Below are 17405 nucleotides of genomic sequence, written 5' to 3' on the forward strand. Positions count from 1 at the left end.
TTTACGTTTAAGGTAATTACTGATAAGTATGTTCCCGTTGCCATGTACTTTATTGTTTTGGGTTCGAGTTTATACACCGTTTTTGTGTTTCCTGTCTAGAGAATATCCTTTAGTATTTGTTGGAGAGCTGGTTTGGTGGTGCAGAATTCTCTCAGCTTTTGCTTGTCTGAAAAGCTTTTGATTTCTCCTTCATACTTGAATGAGATCCTTGCTGGGTACAATAATCTGGGCTGTAGGTTATTTTCTTTCATCATTTTAAGTATGTCTTGCCATTCCCTCCTGGCTTGAAGAGTTTCTATTGAAAGATCAGCTGTTATCCTTATGGGAATTCCCTTGTGTGTTATTTGTTGTTTTTCCCTTGCTGCTTTTAATATTTGTTCTTTGTGTTTGATCTTTGTTAATTTTATTAATATGTGTCTTGGGGTGTTTCTCCTTGGGTTTATCCTGTTTGGTACTCTCTGGGTTTCTTGGAATTGGGTGATTATTTCCTTCCCCATTTTAGGGAAGTTTTCCACTATTATCTCCTCAAGTATTTTCTCATGGTCTTTCTTTTTGTCTTCTTCTTCTGGAACCCCTATGATTCGAATGTTGTAGCGTTTAATATTGTCCTGGAGGTCTCTGAGATTGTCCTCATTTCTTTTAATTCGTTTTTCTTTTATCCTCTCTGATTCATTTATTTCTACCATTCTATCTTCTAATTCACTAATCCTGTCTTCTGCCTCTGTTATTCTACTATTTGTTGCCTCCAGAGTGTTTTTAATTTCACTTATTGCATTATTCATTATATATTGACTCTTTTTTATTTCTTCTAGGTCCTTGTTAAACCTTTCTTGCATCTTCTCAATCCTTGTCTCCAGGCTATTTATCTGTGATTCCATTTTAGTTTCAAGATTTTGGATCAATTTCACTATCATTATTCGGAATTCTTTATCAGGTAGATTCCCTATATCTTCCTCTTTTGTTTGGTTTGGTGGGCATTTATCCTGTTCCTTTATCTGCTGAGTATTCCTCTGTCTCTTCATCTTGTTTAAATTGCTGAGTTTGGGGTGTCCTTTCTGTATTCTGGCAGTTTGTGGAGTTCTCTTTATTGTGGCGTTTCCTCGCTGTGTGTGGGTTTGTACAGGTGGCTTGTCAAGGTTTCCTGGTTAGGGAAGCTTGTGTCGGTGTTCTGGTGGGTGGAGCTGTATTTCTTCTCTCTGGAGTGCAATGAAATGTCCAGTAATGAGTTATGAGATGTCTATAGTTTTGGGGTGACTTTGGGCAGCCTGTATCTTGAAGCTCAGGGCTGTGTTCCTTTGTTGCTGGAGAATTTGCTTGGTATGTCTTGCCCTGGAACTTATTGGCCCTTGTGTGGTGCTTGGTTTCAGTGTCGGTATGGAGGCATTTGATGAGCTCCTGTGAATGAATGTTCCTTGGAGTCAGGAGTTCCCTGGAGTCAGGGTTTGGACTTAAGTCTCCTGCTTCCGATTCTCGGTCTTATTTTTTACAGTAGTTTCAAAACTTCTCCTTCTATACAGCACCATTGATAAAACATCTACATTAAAGATGATAAGTTTCTCTACAGTGAGGGTCACTCAGAGAGGTTCACAGGGTTACATGGAGAAGAGAAGAGGGAGGAGGGAGTTAGAGGTGACCCAAATGAGATGAGGTGAACCAATAGTGGAGAGAGTGGGCTAGCCAGTAGTCACTTCCTTATGTGCACTCCACAACTGGACCACTCAGAGATGTTCACGGGGTTATACAGAGAAGAGAAGAAGGAGGAAGGTAACAGAGGTGGCCAGAAGGATAAAAGGGGGGAATGAAAAGGAGGGAGACAGATCCAGCCAGTAATCAGTTCCCTAAGTGTTCTCCACCGTCTGGAACACACAGAAATTCACAGAGTTGGGTAGAGTAGAGAGGGGTTGCAAGTGTCTTTTAATTTCATGGCTGCAATCACCGTCTGCAGTGATTTTGGAGAAAAATAGTCAGCTACGGTTTACACTGTTTCCCCATCTATTTGCCATGAAGTGATTGAACCGAATGCCATGATCTTAGTTTCCTGAATGTAGAGCTTTAAGCCAACTTTCTCACTCTTGTCTTTCACTTTCATCAAAAGGCTCTTTAGTTCTTCACTTTCTGCCATAAGGGTGGTGTCATCTGCATATCTGCTACTGCTACTGCTAAGTCATTTCAGTCGTGTCCGACTCTATGCAACCCCATAGACAGCAGCCCACCAGGCTTCCCTGTCCCTGGGATTCTCCAGGCAAGAACACTGGAGTGGGTTGCCCTTTCCTTCTCCAATGCATGAAAGTGAAAAGTGAAAGTGAAGTCACTCAGTCATGTCTGACCCTCAGTGACCCCATGGACTGCAGCCTTCCAGGCTCCTCCATCCATGGGATTTTCCAGGCAAGAGTACTGGAGTGGGGTGCCATTGCCTTCTCTCCTGGCAATCTTGATTCCAGCATGTGCTTCCTCAAGCCCAGCATTTCTCATGATGTACTCTGCATATAAGTTAAATAAGCAGGATGTCAATACACAGCCTTGACATACTCCTTTTCCTATTTGGAACCAGTCTGTTGTTCCATGTCCAGTTCTAATTGTTGCTTCCTGACCTGCATACAGGTTTCTCAAGAGGCAGGTCAGGTGGTCTGGTATTCCCATCTCTTTCAGAATTTTCCACAGTTTATTGTGGTCCACATAGTCAAAGGCTTTGGCATAGTCAATAAAGCATAAATAGATGTTTTTCTGGAACTCTCTTGCTTTTCAATAATCCAGCAGATTTTGGCAATTTGATCTCTGTTTCCTCTGCCTTTTCTGAAACCAGCTTGAACATCTGGAAGTTCACGGTTCACATATAGCTGAAGCCTGGTTAGAGAATTTTGAGCATTACTTTGCTAGCGTGTGAGATGAGTGCAATTGTGCAGTAGTTTGAGCATTCTTTGGCATTGCCTTTCTTTGGGACTGGAAAGAAAACTGTCCTTTTCCAGTCCTGTGGCCACTGCTGAGTTCTCCAAATTTGCTGACACTCAGTAGAGTGCAGCACTTTCACAGCACCATGTTTTAGGATTTGAAATAGCTCCACTGGAATTCCATCACCTCCACTAGCTTTGTTCGTAGTGATGCTTTCTAAGGCCCACCTGACTACACATTCCAGGATGCCCAGCTCTAGGTTTGAGTGATTACACCTTCGTGATTATCTAGGTCATAAAGATCTTTTTTGCATAGCTTTTCTGTGTATTCTTGCCACCTCTTCTTAATATCGTCTGCTTCTGTTAGGTCCATACCATTTCTGTCCTTTTTTGAGCCCATCTTTGCATGAAATGTTCCCTTGGCATCTCTAATTTTCTTGAATAGAGCTCCAGTCTTTTCCATTCTGTTGTTTTCCTCTATTTCTTTGCATTGACCACTGAGAGAGGCTTTCTTATCTCTCCTTGCTATTCTTTGGAACTCTGCATTATCGTTATATCTTTCCTTTTCTCCTTTGCCTTTTACCTCTCTTCTTTTCATAGCTATTTGTAAGGCCTCCTCAGATAGCCATTTTGCTTTTTTGTATTTCTTTTTCTTGGGGATGGTTTTGCTCCCCGTCTCTTCTCCAGTGTCATGAACATCTGTCCCAAGTTCATCAGGCACTCTGTCTATCAGATTTAGTCCCTTAAATCTATTTCTCACTTCCACTGTATAATCATAAGGGATTTAATTTAGGTCATATCTGAATGGTCTAGTGGTTTTCCCTGCTTTCTTCAATTTAAGTCTGAATTTGGCAATATGGAGTTCAAAATCTGAGCTACAGTCAGCTCCCGGTCTTGTTTTTGCTGACTGTATAGAGCTTCTCTGTCTTTGGCTGCAAAGGATATAATCAATCTGATTTTGGTGTTGACCATCTGGTGATGTCCATGTGTAGATGTGCATTACAGAAATCATAAGATTGGTTCTCTTATGTAGTGACAGTAGTATATATAAGTAGCAGCAGCACAGGGCTCTAGTGTAGTGATGCCTTCAGAGTGATTAAAATGTCTGAAGGCAGGAGAAGCAAACAGATTGCATCTCCTGTGCTAACCCAGTGACTAGGCAGTGACTGTGCACAGTCCTGGGATATAAGATTCCTCTCTGGACTGGGAGGGGAGGAATTTGCTGAAAGCTCTCTGCTTCTTGAATAGGAAGAGTGGCCTCGGATTCACTTAATTCTCTGTGTTTGAAATTAGTTCTTTCCTCCACAGTTGTTTTTCTTGTTGATGTCTGAGCCTGGCTTTTGGATCTGCCTTTTTGACACAGTCCTTTTTTCATTTACTGCTTAATCCTCTCTCTCTATTTGCCCCTCTTCTTTTCAAATTTGTAATTGCCACCATAATGTGAACTAAAAACTTCCACATAAACAATCTGGATTTAGAAAAGGCATAGGAACCAGAGATCAAATTGCCAGCATCCATTGGATCATTGAAAAAGCAAGAGAATTCCAGAAAAAGCAACATATACTTCTGCTCATTGAATCTGCTGAAGCCTTTGACTGTGTGGATCACAAAAAACTGTTGAAAATTCTTCAAGAGATGGGACTATCAAGCCACCTTAGCTGCCTCCTGAGAAACCTCTATACAGGTCAAGAAGCAAACATAGTTAGAACTGGACATGGAGCAGTGGAATTTTTCCAAATTGGTAAAGGAGTATGTCAAGGCTGTATATTGTCACCTTGTTTATTTAACTTATATGCAGAGTACATCATGAGAAACGCTGGGCTGGAGGAAGCACATGCTGGAATCAAAATTGCTGGGAGAAATATCAGTAACCTCAGATATGCAGATGATACCACCCTTATGGCAGAAAGTAAAGAGGAACTAAGGAGCCTCTTGATGAATGTGAAAGAGGAGAGTAAAAAAGCTGGCTTAAAACTCAGCATTCAGAAAATGAAGATCATGGCATCCAGTCCCATCACTTCATGGGAAATAGATGGGGAAACAATGGAAACAGTGACAGACTTTATATTTTGGGGCTCCAAAATCACTGCAGATGGTGATTGTAGCCATGATATTAAAAGACGCTTGCTCCTTGGAAGAAAAGCAAAGACCAACCTAGACAGTATATGAAAAAGCAGAGACATTACTTTGCCAGCAAAGTTCCATGTAGTCAAATCTATGGTTTTTCCAGTAGTCATGTATAAATGTGAGAGTTGGACCATAAAGAAGGCTGAGCACCGAAGAATTGATTTTTTTTTTTTTTTTTTAATTTTGGTGTTGGAGAAGACTCTTGAGAATCCCTTCAACAGCAAGGAGATCAAACCAGTCAATCCTAAAAGAAATCAACCCTGAATATTCTTTTGAAGGTATTTTGCTGAAGTTCTAATACTTTGGCCACCTAATGCCAAGAGCTGATTTATTGAAAAACCCTGATGCTGGGAAAGATTGAAGGCAGGAGGAGAAGGGAATTACAGAGGATGAGATTGTTAGATGGCATCACTGACTCGATCAACATGAATTTAAGAAAACTCTTGGAGATAATGAAGGACAGGGGAACCTGGAGTGCTTCAGTCCATGGGATTGCAAAGTGTCAGACACAACTTAGAGACTGAACAACAAGTACACTATATTATGTGATTATATTGATATATACCATGAGGAGTAAAAGTAGTATATATAGTTCCATATGTTATTAATATGTTCTGATGTGAACTAATACTTTAAATACTCTTAACAAGACAGTATTTAAACTGTTCAAAGTTTGCAAATCCCAGGAAAGCAGTTTTTTTGTTTTGCTTCCTGCAGTTTAACAATCTGTTTGTTTTTTTTTTTTTCTCTTTTCTGTAGAATTTTTTATTACTTAATGAAATAACACAGCTCAACCCTCAGCTGCCATCAGATGGTGAAAGGATAGTGGACGTGAAAGATTTCACTGCTTCTTGGGATGAGGTAACAAATCCTCCATTCCAAGATCCTGACTGCTAACAGACAACTGTGAAAGATTTATTGGAGAATTTTTAGATTTTACCCATGGTGTAAAATGTGTCTTACTCATTTACTGAAAGTATGTTATAATAATTCTCAAAATTGGGATTAAGATTTGTATCTAATGGAGATTAAGTATAAAATCAATCTAAGATGTTTGACATATTGCTCTCTATCTCATTTTCAAGAGAGTTTTCAAAGTATTAGTACACTTTGAACTTTTATATACATTTGTAATGTTAGCGTTTATAGAATTGGAGAGATTAAGTGTTACAGTGTGATATGGGTTATCTAACAAATACACAACCAGTTGTTAAATAGGCTTTGGGAAATCAGTGTACATTTTTTTTTTTTTGCCTTGATTATCAGACCACTGTATTATTCATAGAGTGAGGCCATGATCTGGATCTTGGCTGTGGGGTAGGGTGGGTCTCCTGCATCCTGAGCTTCTGGATGGTTTTGGATACTTTGGTGGCAGCCAGGGGCTGGGAGGAGATAGTAGGTGGGCATGTGAGCACCAGTGATTCCCAGTTAAAGGATTACACTGCGTGGAAGCAGACAAGAAGAACTGTGATTTCCAACACTTGGTTTATTTGTTAGGTTCAGGGAAACAGAAAAAACAACAGGGTCTGGTCTCAAGAAATTGTCAGTATCACACACACAGTGCAGCCCCTTTACCAAATGAAATGTTCCCCTAGCCCCTGGTTCCTTGATCTTCTGTGCACACCCTCCTGTATGTGGAATTAGTCAGGAAAACAGAATCCTACCACAAGAGAGGGAGTTCCATGCAGGGAATTAGTTACACAGGTAATAAAAGAGGGAGGAAAAAACAGAAAGGGAAAAAGAGTAGTGCGTGAGACAACCCAGGGGTTATCAAAGGCAGGAAGCTGCTCCCATACCCAGGGCTGGAGGGACTCTTGTATTAAGGTAGGAGAAGCTCTCAGGTTAGATCAGAAACTCCACCAGAGGGTCCACCCTCCGGAGCTGAGCGTAGGAGCCTGGCTGCTGTCAGAGTGGGGACCACAGAGCATGAGTCCTGACTAGACTCACCCTGTCTTTCGTGTCTGTGACTCTGTGGTGTGCCCTGCATCATGTTCACCTGCTTCTGACTCAGCAACTGCCATCCCCACTGACAACCGGTGGTTTGTTCCCAGATACATAAAACCATGTCCCCTACCTTAATACAGTGGATTTACCTCCTGCTTGGTGTTTCTCATCATAATGCTTTTGAAACAGTTATAGAAAGCACTTGATACAATTCCATTATAAAGGCCACTCTATATGATTGCTAACACATACTTTGTATGACTCGTTAGCAGATTTTTTTCGTTCTGAGAAAATATGTAGATTTATTTTAAATCAATTTGGTATATGATACAGATTGGTCCTAGAGTTTTTAATGAACTGAAATAAAAATATCAGTATACAGCAGTGTCTGCCTGTGCAACAAATATATGTAAGGTCAAATAAGGAATTTTAGTTGTACTAAAGTCTGTGTGAATAAATCAGATGAAAAATCTGAATCTACTCTTTCTAGAGTAAAAAAAAATAAATTATTAAAAACTCAAGATACTAAACTGCTAAAGGAAGAGGAGAAAAAGCTGTGAGTTCTGCTGTAAGGCTTTTCTCATAAAATCTAATTCCATATTATGATTCTGTTAGAGCAGAATTCAAAATTACAGAGATGAGAGGCTTCATCAGCTACATTTTCACAGAAATAGCTACAATGTTAACATTGTGCAGCAAGGTTTCCTTGGAGAAGGAAATGGCAGCCCCCTCAGTATCCATGCCTGGAGAAGCTCATGGACAGAGCCTGGTGGGCTACAGCCCATAGGGTTGCAGAGTTGGACACGCCTTAAGTGATTTAGCAAAGCAACGCAAAGGTATTCCTATCTAGGTAAATGATAATTATGCAATTGCAGCTAATTTTTACCACTTTGGGAGAATGGAAATTCTAAATATTTTCAACTGAATGTTATCTCTTATGCTGTTGTTTCTGCTTCTCCTAAATCGCTTCAGTCATGTCCGACTCTTAGTGACCCCATGGACTGTAGCCCCCCAGGCTCCTCCATCCATGGGATTTTCCAGGAAAGAATAATGGAGTGGGGTGCCATTGCCTTCTCCAGTTATCTCTTATAACACTTATTAAAAACTAACAGCCATGGCACCATAATAACATTTTTTTGTGAGGTACCTATACTGTTACTACTGAGGGAGACACAAAAATGTGAGGTAAGCGTACCTTTTCCCAGAAACTTTTGATGCCAGAGATATTAAACAATTAAGGCACTTGAAAACATTCAGTTCAGTTCAGTCGCTCAGTCGTGCCGACTCTTTGTGACCCCATGAATCGCAGCACGGCAAGCCTCCCTGTCCATCACCGACTCCCGGAGTTCACTCAGACTCACGTCCATCGAGTCAGTGATACCATCCAGCCATCTCATCCTCTGTCATCCCCTTCTCCTCCTGCCCCCAATGCCTCCCAGCATCAGACTCTTTTCCAATGAGTCAACTCTTCCCATGAGGTGGCCAAAGTATTGGAGTTTCAGCTTCAGCATTATTCCCTCCAAAGAAATCCCAGGACTGATCTCCTTCAGGATGGACTGGTTGGATCTCCTTGCAGTCCAAGGGACTCTCAAGAGTCTTCTCCAACACCACAGTTCTAAAGCATCAATTCTTCGGCGCTCAGCCTTCTTCACAGTCCAACTCTCACATCCATACATGACCACAGGAAAAACCATAGCCTTGACTAGACGAACATTTGTTGGCAAAGTAATGTCTCTGCTTTTGAATATGCTATCTAAGTTGGTCATAACTTTCCTTTTAAGGAGTAAGTGTCTTTTAATTTCATGGCTGCAGTCACCATCTGCAGTGATTTTGGAGCCCAAAAATAAAATCTGACACTGTTTCCACTGTTTCCCCATCTATTTCCCATGAAGTGATGGGACCGGATGCCATGATCTTCATTTTCTGAATGTTGAGCTTTAAGCCAACTTTTTCACTCTCTACTTTCACTTTCATCAAGAGGCTTTTTAGTTCCTCTTCACTTTCTGCCATAAGGATGGTGTCATCTGCATATCTGAGGTTATTGATATTTCTCCCGGCAATCTTGATTCCAGCTTGTGTTTCTTCCAGTCCAGTGTTTCTCATGATGTACTCTGCATATAAGTTAAATAAGTATATAAGTTAAATACTTGAAAACATTAGGGGTATGTATAAACTTTCGAGTAAAATAAACCATAGCTGTACCAGCAAGCAGTGACGAAATAGTAAATCTTTATTTTGTGAATCTTTAATTATCTAAATGTAAGGAAATTTGGCTTAAGAAATGGTCAGAAGCAGCTTGTCATTTCTTATTATAAAATATTGAAAACCACGTGCTGAATTCAGCCACTGTAGGCTAAAGAAGGGCTTCCCTTGTGGCTCAGCTGGTAAAGAATCTAAGAAACCTGAAACAAAAAAGCCTTAATTACCTGGAGACTTAGTGAGCAAAAGCTCACTTAAGCCCCTGAACTAATCCTATGTGTCAAAGGCAGGGAAGAAGGATCTCTCTAAACCTGAAAAAACTAGTGCTTCATAAGGAAACTAAAGAAATGAAAGTATGCAGGCTTATACCATAGGGATTGAAACCGAGAAAGGATAGACAGGAAAGAAAAAGTATGATCTGTTTACCCAGGGCAATCATCATTAAAAATCTACAGCAATCTGATCAACTAAAATTTTTTTCTGAAATTGCACTGCTCCCATTTACTGTGTTAAAACTTAAAATGATTGTCTCATTAAAGAGTTAGCAAATGATTGTAAAATATCTTCTTTCTTACCTCATAGAAGTTACTTTTTAAGAAAGCTTGGTGGAAATCTTTTTAAGGTAGAACAATGTTAGGATACTTTTTTGAAGTACAAAGGAAAATATAATTAAATCAACTCTATGCTTTTTAACAGTCATAAGAAAAATTCAGCATGGTTCAATAGAAAAAGGTTTTTGATTTTGTATAAATCCTTTAAGTTACTCAGACTTGGAATAAAGTAGGTAAGTTTTTAGTTAAATACTAACAGTATGGTACCTTAAAGCAGATTTTTTTTTTTTTTTTACTGCTCACATCAACAGTTACATCCTCAGACCAACTTTTCCCTTCTTTAATGTGAGAGAGCAAATCACCAACATTTTACATTAAGCCTAGTCTTTAAGGCATTGTTTTTCGTTTCTAAATGATACAAGGTACTTTACAAGTATGAACAATAAATAATCTGTTATGCTTTGCTATTTTTGTATCCTTTCCATTCATTTCTTTAAATCTGGAACATGGCATCTTTTACTCCATATAGAAAAAAATAATTGTTATAGCACAAAATTTTACTCTAAGGATACTAAATTTTTATTTATTTATTCTTTTTGGATTGCAATTTTGGATTTATTTCAGAAAACATGTTGATATTATCTTGTAAAGTATAAAAAAACATCTACACTCCCTACAAAGCAATCATTCTACTCTTATTAACAGATATTAAAGTAAAATCTAAAATTTTCTGTAAAAATTATCACAGAAGTATACAAGAAGACACATGCAAAGTATTCATGACTGCAACACTAATAATTATAAAATGTTGGAAGTGACACAAACGTCCTTTGACCAAAGAATAGATAAATAAATGATGTTTTATTTTTACTGAATCAATATTACAAAGCAGTGCAGATGTATGGAACACAGCTATTTACAAAAACATGGATGCACCTTATTATTCCACTTTTGAAATGATAGCCTAAAATCTACCTGATTGATGCTCATTCAGCATATTCTTCTCAATTCTCGTCACTTAAGTACATTCTGAGTTTGCATAAAAATAATGCAGCTTTCAGGCTTTAAGATTACTACATTTAAATTGGACTTCCCTGGTTGGCTCATTGGTAAAGAATCTGCCTGCAATGAAGGAGACCCAGGTTCTATCCTTGGGTCAGGAAAATTCCCTGGAGAAGGGAATGGCAAGCTACTCTAATATTCTTACCTGCGGACTGCTGAGCAACTTTCACTGCAACCGCAAAAGGATCATGAGGTTTTCTGCACAGGACAGTGTTTTCCATCACTTACAGAGTTACATTTGGCATGTCAAGGAGAGAGATTCTAATCCCACAGCAGCAGCAATTTGAGGTTTTAAAAAAAAAAAAAAAAACAGCCCAGAAGGATTCATGCAGAATATTTTAAATATTCCCTTTGAGCAAAATGATTTAACTGATTTTTTTTTCAAGGGTGATGCTTCTATATGCATCCTTTAAAAAATTAAAGATCCTGGAATAGCATCTTCCATATGGGACATATTGCAAAATAATGTTTTGGTTTCAATGAGTTACACTTCAGTCCTTGTTAATTTTGCAGGTCTATTTTCAGAGGATGGGGTTAGTGTTAGTTACTCAGTCATGTTGTGCAACCCCATTCACTGTAGCCCACCAGGCTCCTCTGTCCATGGAATTCTCCAGACAAGAATACTGGAATGGGTATCCATTCCCTCCTCCAGAGGATCTTCCCCACCCAGGGATCAAACCTGGGTCTTGCACATTGCAGGCAGATTCTTTACCATCTGGTAAAGAATGGAGGAAGCCCACAGAGTGTGGTAGTTTTGTGTTTTAGATTTACAGAATTTACAGAGAAAATAATTACAGCCTGCACACCCAAGACAAGGACAATTCCTCCAAAGAACCTGGCTGCCTCAGAGGCAGACTTTGGCACAGGTTGTGAGGTCAGAGTTAGAGGGGTACCTTTTACCTTTCATTCAGTCCAAAAAGCAGTAGTATTAGCAACTGTAGCATTAAAACAGGAAACACAGCTGTTGTGGTTTCCCAGATTTCTGGTGCTGGAGAGGTGCCCCTGAGGAATGGTGGCACTGGGGCTCTCGTGGTGGTGCTCAGTAAAGCTGGGCTATGGTCATGTCAGGGCCAGGGTTGTGCCCTGAGCTGGTTATCACACAGAGCTTGGCCAGGCAGCCCACGGCCCAGAGCAGCAGGTGGGAGAGCCTGGACATCACATCCTCCCTGCAAGTGTTCAAGTGGACCTGGGGCACCCAATGCTGCATCTGTCTCTCTGTCCCCTGTGCCCTCTCCCCACCCAGTGTGTGCAGGTGTCCATTGAATTACTTTTGTGCCAAACTAAGGCAATGGCAACCCATTCCAGTACTCTTTCCTGGAAAATCCCATGGGCAGAGGAGCCTGGTAGGCTGCAGTTCATGGGGTCATGAAGAATCGGACATGATTGAGCGACTTCCCTTTCACTTTTCACTTTCATGCATTGGAGAAGGAAATGGCAACCCACTCCAGTGTTCTTGCCTGGAGGATCCCAGGGACGGGGCAGCCTGGTGGTCTGCTGTCTATGGGATCGCACAGAGTCGGACACGACTGAAGCTGCTTAGCAGCAGCAGCATGCAGCATTTTAGAATAAACTATCTTGTTCTTTCAAGAGCTTAATAACATGGTCACAGACTTCTGTGCAAATTGCATTGTAGTACAGAACACCCTTTTCTGTTCTCCAGGCCTTGTCTGTAGAAGGACTGTGCCTCTTGCTGGGGTCATTAGTAATTAAGGCTGTCTGGTTAGGTCATGGGTGAGAGAGCCTCCGAGGGAGAGGCAAAATGAGGACTACAGCCTGGGGGGCAGCATCTCAGATAGCTCTGAGAGACTGCTCCAAAGCGGCAGTGGGGGAAAGTCAATATATAAGGTTTTGTTGAAGGGGGAGTTCAATACCATGAAGTACTCATTTTACAAAAGGGTTTTTCCCTAGTCATGAGGATCTGATGTCACCATGCAGGGATTTAGTGCTTCTCTAGATATGAGGAGATGCAAGGATTGAGATCATAAAATCTCTTCCTAAAAACATCCAATTATCTAAAGGCCTGTCCCACCAGATTCCCTGCAGTAGAGTGCTTCACTCCACCATGAACTCCCTCAGGGGTTGTTGAAAGTCAGCAGCTATAGCAGCGTGGGATTCAATCTCTGTAGAGGCGGATGGCAAATGCCTTTGTAGTTCACTCATTGGCCATGCCCTTGGTAAGTGTGGCTTTGTAGTTAACACTACGGACTCCAGTATTCTTGGGCTTCCCTTGTGGCTCAGCTGGTAAAGAATCCACCTGTAATGCGGGAGACCTGGGTTTGATCCATGGGTTGGGACGAACCCCTGGAGAAAGGAAAGGTTACTCACTCCAGTATTCTGGCCTGGAGAATTTCATGGACTAGATATTCCATGGGGTTGGAAAGAGTTGGACAGGATGGAGCAATTTTCACTTTCAGTTTATTTAGTAAAGGGCCAGGCATACCGGGTTCTTATGCTACTTACTGTCTTGTGGAGATTAATGAGACAGTGAAAACCAAGGGTCCTGATGAAAACTTATAAATGATTAAAACCCTCCCACACTGAATATTCTATTAAGTACATTATTTTAATAAACAAGTGTGCATCATTCAGTTTGTATTTCAGGCAGGTGTCTTGTCATCTCTCCTACTTAAATTCTGTGGGTGTCTAGAGCTGTGTCCGTATGTAAATCTGGTAAAAGAAGGAGGCTTCCTAAAGGCAACTAAAACTACTTCAGACCCCCTAAGAGATAGGATTGGATGAAAAGGCCTTCAGAACACAGTATCTTTAAAATAGGAAGAAGAAAAATATGAGTTAATATTAGCATATCAATGACTATTACGCTATTTTCTCTACTTTCTAAAGTAATATGTGTTACTTTATTGAAATAGGTACATTTTTATAAACTTTAATTTGCAGGAATCAGAAACCCCAGCCATACAAGGCCTTTCCTTTACTGTCAGACCTGGTGAACTGTTAGCTGTGATTGGACCTGTGGGAGCAGGAAAGGTAAGTTGTGATGCCTTTTGTCAGCCTGATGCAACTCCACAGCCCCTGTTAAATCCTCAGAGTTGAGCCCAGAGCTGAGTGTACCTAGAACAGTGTTTCTAGTGTTCCATGGAACATTTGTTTTGCAAGATTTAGTGGCAAATAAACCTGGATAAATGCACACTGCATTTTCCTTCTTGGTGCTTCACGGTGCAAATTTGGAAACTGCTAGTCGGGAGATTGGATGTTTCAGAGAAGGAGATTACTTATGTGACAGCTGTTCAGGATGGACAGAGACAGTGGGGACTTCTTTTTGTCACAGCAGCCCTTCCAGGAAGTCTGGAGGTGGTGAAGACTCTTTAGGGACGCTCTGACCATTTCCTCACATGACTTGACTCAATCCTGTTAGTGCATGTGTAGTGAATGTGTAACCATGTGCTGGAGATAAAGATACAGATGTGAGCAAGACCCCTACACCTCTGCTGTTCAGAGGCAACCAGGTTCTGGGATAAGATAGATACACAGGCAGGTTATGTCAGCCCAGAGTGGTGAGTGCTCTGATGGCATGGACATAGGCATGTCATTTCTCTGTGTTACAAGAGATCTGAAGGACATGTGTAGGTGCACTTAGTGTCCTGTGTTTTGTACAACAGAATACAGAAACCTAAATGTGTGATGTGAAAGTGTGATGATTTCCTCCATGAAGGACTTTTTAAAAAATTTATTTTTAATTGGATGATAATCGCTTTAAAATATTGTGTTGGTTTCTGCCATACATCAACATGAATCAGCCATAGGTATACATATGTTTCCTCTCTCTTGAACCTCTTTCCCACCTCTCATCCCATCCTACCCCTTAGGTTGTCACAGAGCCTAGGATTTGAGTTCCTTGGGCATGGTGGGCTTTTGTTCTTCAAATACAACAACCTCAGAGTTCTTTTAAATAATCTTTGGATATACTCTTTGGATAATCTTTGGATATTCTATTCACACATAGCTTTAAAAAAGTTTTTTAACTTATATTTACTTGGTTGCATTGATTCCATAGAGTACATGGGATCTCTAACTGTGGCATGTGGGCTGAGTTGCCCTGGGGCATTTGGATCTTAGTTCCCTGACCAGGGGATCAGGGATCTAACCAGAGCCTGTGGCATTGGAAGGTGGATTCTTCTTCTTCTTCTTCTTTTTTTTTTTTTTTTATCTTATTATCTGGATATAATTATTGTTGTTGTTGTTGTTGTTTTAGCATTGTCTTTTGTACTGGGTTGTAGCCAGTTAACAATGTTGTGATAGTTTCAGGTGAACAGTGAAGGGTGTATGTCAGCCATACGTACACATGTATCCATTCTCCCCCATATCCCCTCCCATCCCGGCTGCCACATAACATTGAATAGAGTTCCATGTGCTGTGCAGTAGGTCCTTGCTGGTGATTCATTTTAAATACAGCAGTGTGTACCTGTCTATCCTGAACTCCTAATTATCCCTTCCTCCCATCCTGGAAGGTGGATTCTTAACCACTGGACCACCAGGGAAGACCCACATACCTTTTTAAGAACAACTATTTGTCAAGTAAAAGATACCCAGATGCAGGAACAACTGCATTAAACCTCAGATACAGAAAATACACATCCTGCTGGTCTGTTCTGCTAGTGAAAGATGTTAAATATTCTTAGTCTTTGCTGAGTAGAGCATTTAATCTGGGGGAACTCAGGCTGAATAGATTGTTATCATCTTAATATTCCTTATCAGCCTTTAGTTTACATTGACCAATAGTGCTCTTTTCCATTTTTTCCCTGCAACTTCCAGAGCTGTACTTTATCCTGTTCTGATATTCTCGATCAAGCTCCAGGGTGGGGTCGTCTGTGCTGCGGGGCATGTTCCCTGCTGAGTGCACCCTGTTCACCTGTGTGTGTTACTGTCTGTTTCAGTCATCACTGTTAAGCGCTCTGCTGGGGGAGCTGCCCCTGAGCCAGGGAAAGGTCAGCGAGCATGGGCGGATTGCGTATGTTTCTCAGCAGCCCTGGGTGTTTCCAGGAACATTTTATTTGGGAAGAAATATGAAAAGGAACAATATGAAAAAGTAATAAAGGCTTGTGCTTTGAAAGAGGTGAGTAATGGCTCTTGAGTTGCATGTACTCGTATTTCAAATAATGATAATATTGGTTTAAATCTAAGGTTTGTTGAAAGTTCTTTTTTATTTTTAATTTGAAAGGTCTTTTATTTGTTGTTTAAGCTGGACTTCTGGGTAAGTAGGCAGTCATATACGTTGCTGTTTTAATTCTGATGTGATAATGATGGTCACAGAATGCTTTTGTTTAACTTGGTGAAGTTTCATTTACTTTTAGATTCTTTTTTCAATTGACAATTACAAAAATTTGTAAGAATAGAGAGCACCTTGTAATGACCCTCATGTTCCCACCCCCAGGATCAGTCGAGGTCAGCTGGTGGCCAGTCTTGCTGGGTCTTTACCCCTGCCCTGTGCCACCCCTCCACCCAACACCCCGCCCCATCCCCTGGTATTCCAAAGCAGATCCTAGATCTCAGATTAGTTCATCTGTAAACATTTCATTGTTCTTATTTAGTCACTAAGTCCTGTCCGACTCTTTTCATCTCCATGGACTGCAGCACGCCAGGCTTCCCTGTCCTTCACTATCTCTCGGAATTTATTCAAACCCATGTCCATTGAGTCGGTGATGCCATCCAACCATCTTATCCTTTGTCTCCCCCTTCTCCTCTTGCCCTCAGTCTTTCCCAGGGTCAGGGTCTTTTCCAATGGGTTGGCACTTTGTATCATGTGGCCAAATTATTGGAATTTCAGCTTCAGCCACAGTCCTTCCAATGAATATTTAGAATTGATTTCCTTTTGGATTGACTGGTTTGATCTCCTTGCAGTCCAAGGGACTCTTAGGAGTCTTCTCTAGCACCACAGTTCAAAAGTATCATTTCTTTGGCACTCAGCCTTCTTTATGGTCAGACTCTCACATCCGGACATGACTTCTGGAAAAACCATAGATTTGACTATAAGGACTTTTGTTAGAGTGATGTCTCTGCTTTTTAATATACTGTCTAGGTTTGTCATAGCTTTTCTTCCAAGGAGCAAGGGGCTTTTAATTTCATGGCTGCAGTCACACTTTGCAGTGATTTTTGAGCATAAGAAATTAAAATCTGTCACTGTTTCCACCTTTTTCCCATCTCTTTGCAGCATTTCCCCATCTATTCGCCATGAAGTGATGGGACCAAATGCCACATAAATCCACAATAAACATATTCTGTTACCATAAGCAATATAGTATATAACATTTGTTTGTATATCATCTTTAACCACTTTTTAAACAAGTTTTTATAAAAAGCTTTTAAGGCTTTTAAAAACTTTTAGGCATTACATAGTTAAAGGTATCATGTTGATAAATTCTAATTTGATATTTTCCCACATAAATTATTTGACCTTACAAACCCCTCTTGGATGCCTATAAGTTTGTAATTTCATGTTTCTAAGTTTGTAATGTGTAAAAAAACACATTCCTGCCAACTTGGACATCCTCTTTTCAGATTGCCTTGACAATCATAGGATAATAAGTGTGTTGATTCTTCTGTGCCTAGGTATAGAGGCCTTCAAGACTTGAATTAGTTTAGTGTTACCTTCATTTCAAATATGCTCTTCAGTCACCAC

The 17405-nt window shown here is 40.4% G+C and overlaps 1 protein-coding gene and 1 pseudogene across 1 annotated transcript in view; one reads left to right on the forward strand and one right to left on the reverse strand.

The window, feature by feature from the left end:
* Window positions 1–17405, forward strand: part of LOC101902555 (ATP-binding cassette sub-family C member 4) — a 313640-nt gene that overhangs the window by 21850 nt on the left and 274385 nt on the right.
* LOC112445555 (sialomucin core protein 24-like) lies at window positions 6858–12293 on the reverse strand (annotated as a pseudogene).

This window comes from Bos taurus, unplaced genomic scaffold (genome assembly GCF_002263795.3).
Source record: "Bos taurus isolate L1 Dominette 01449 registration number 42190680 breed Hereford unplaced genomic scaffold, ARS-UCD2.0 Leftover_ScbfJmS_1899, whole genome shotgun sequence".
Lineage (NCBI taxonomy): Eukaryota > Metazoa > Chordata > Mammalia > Artiodactyla > Bovidae > Bos > Bos taurus.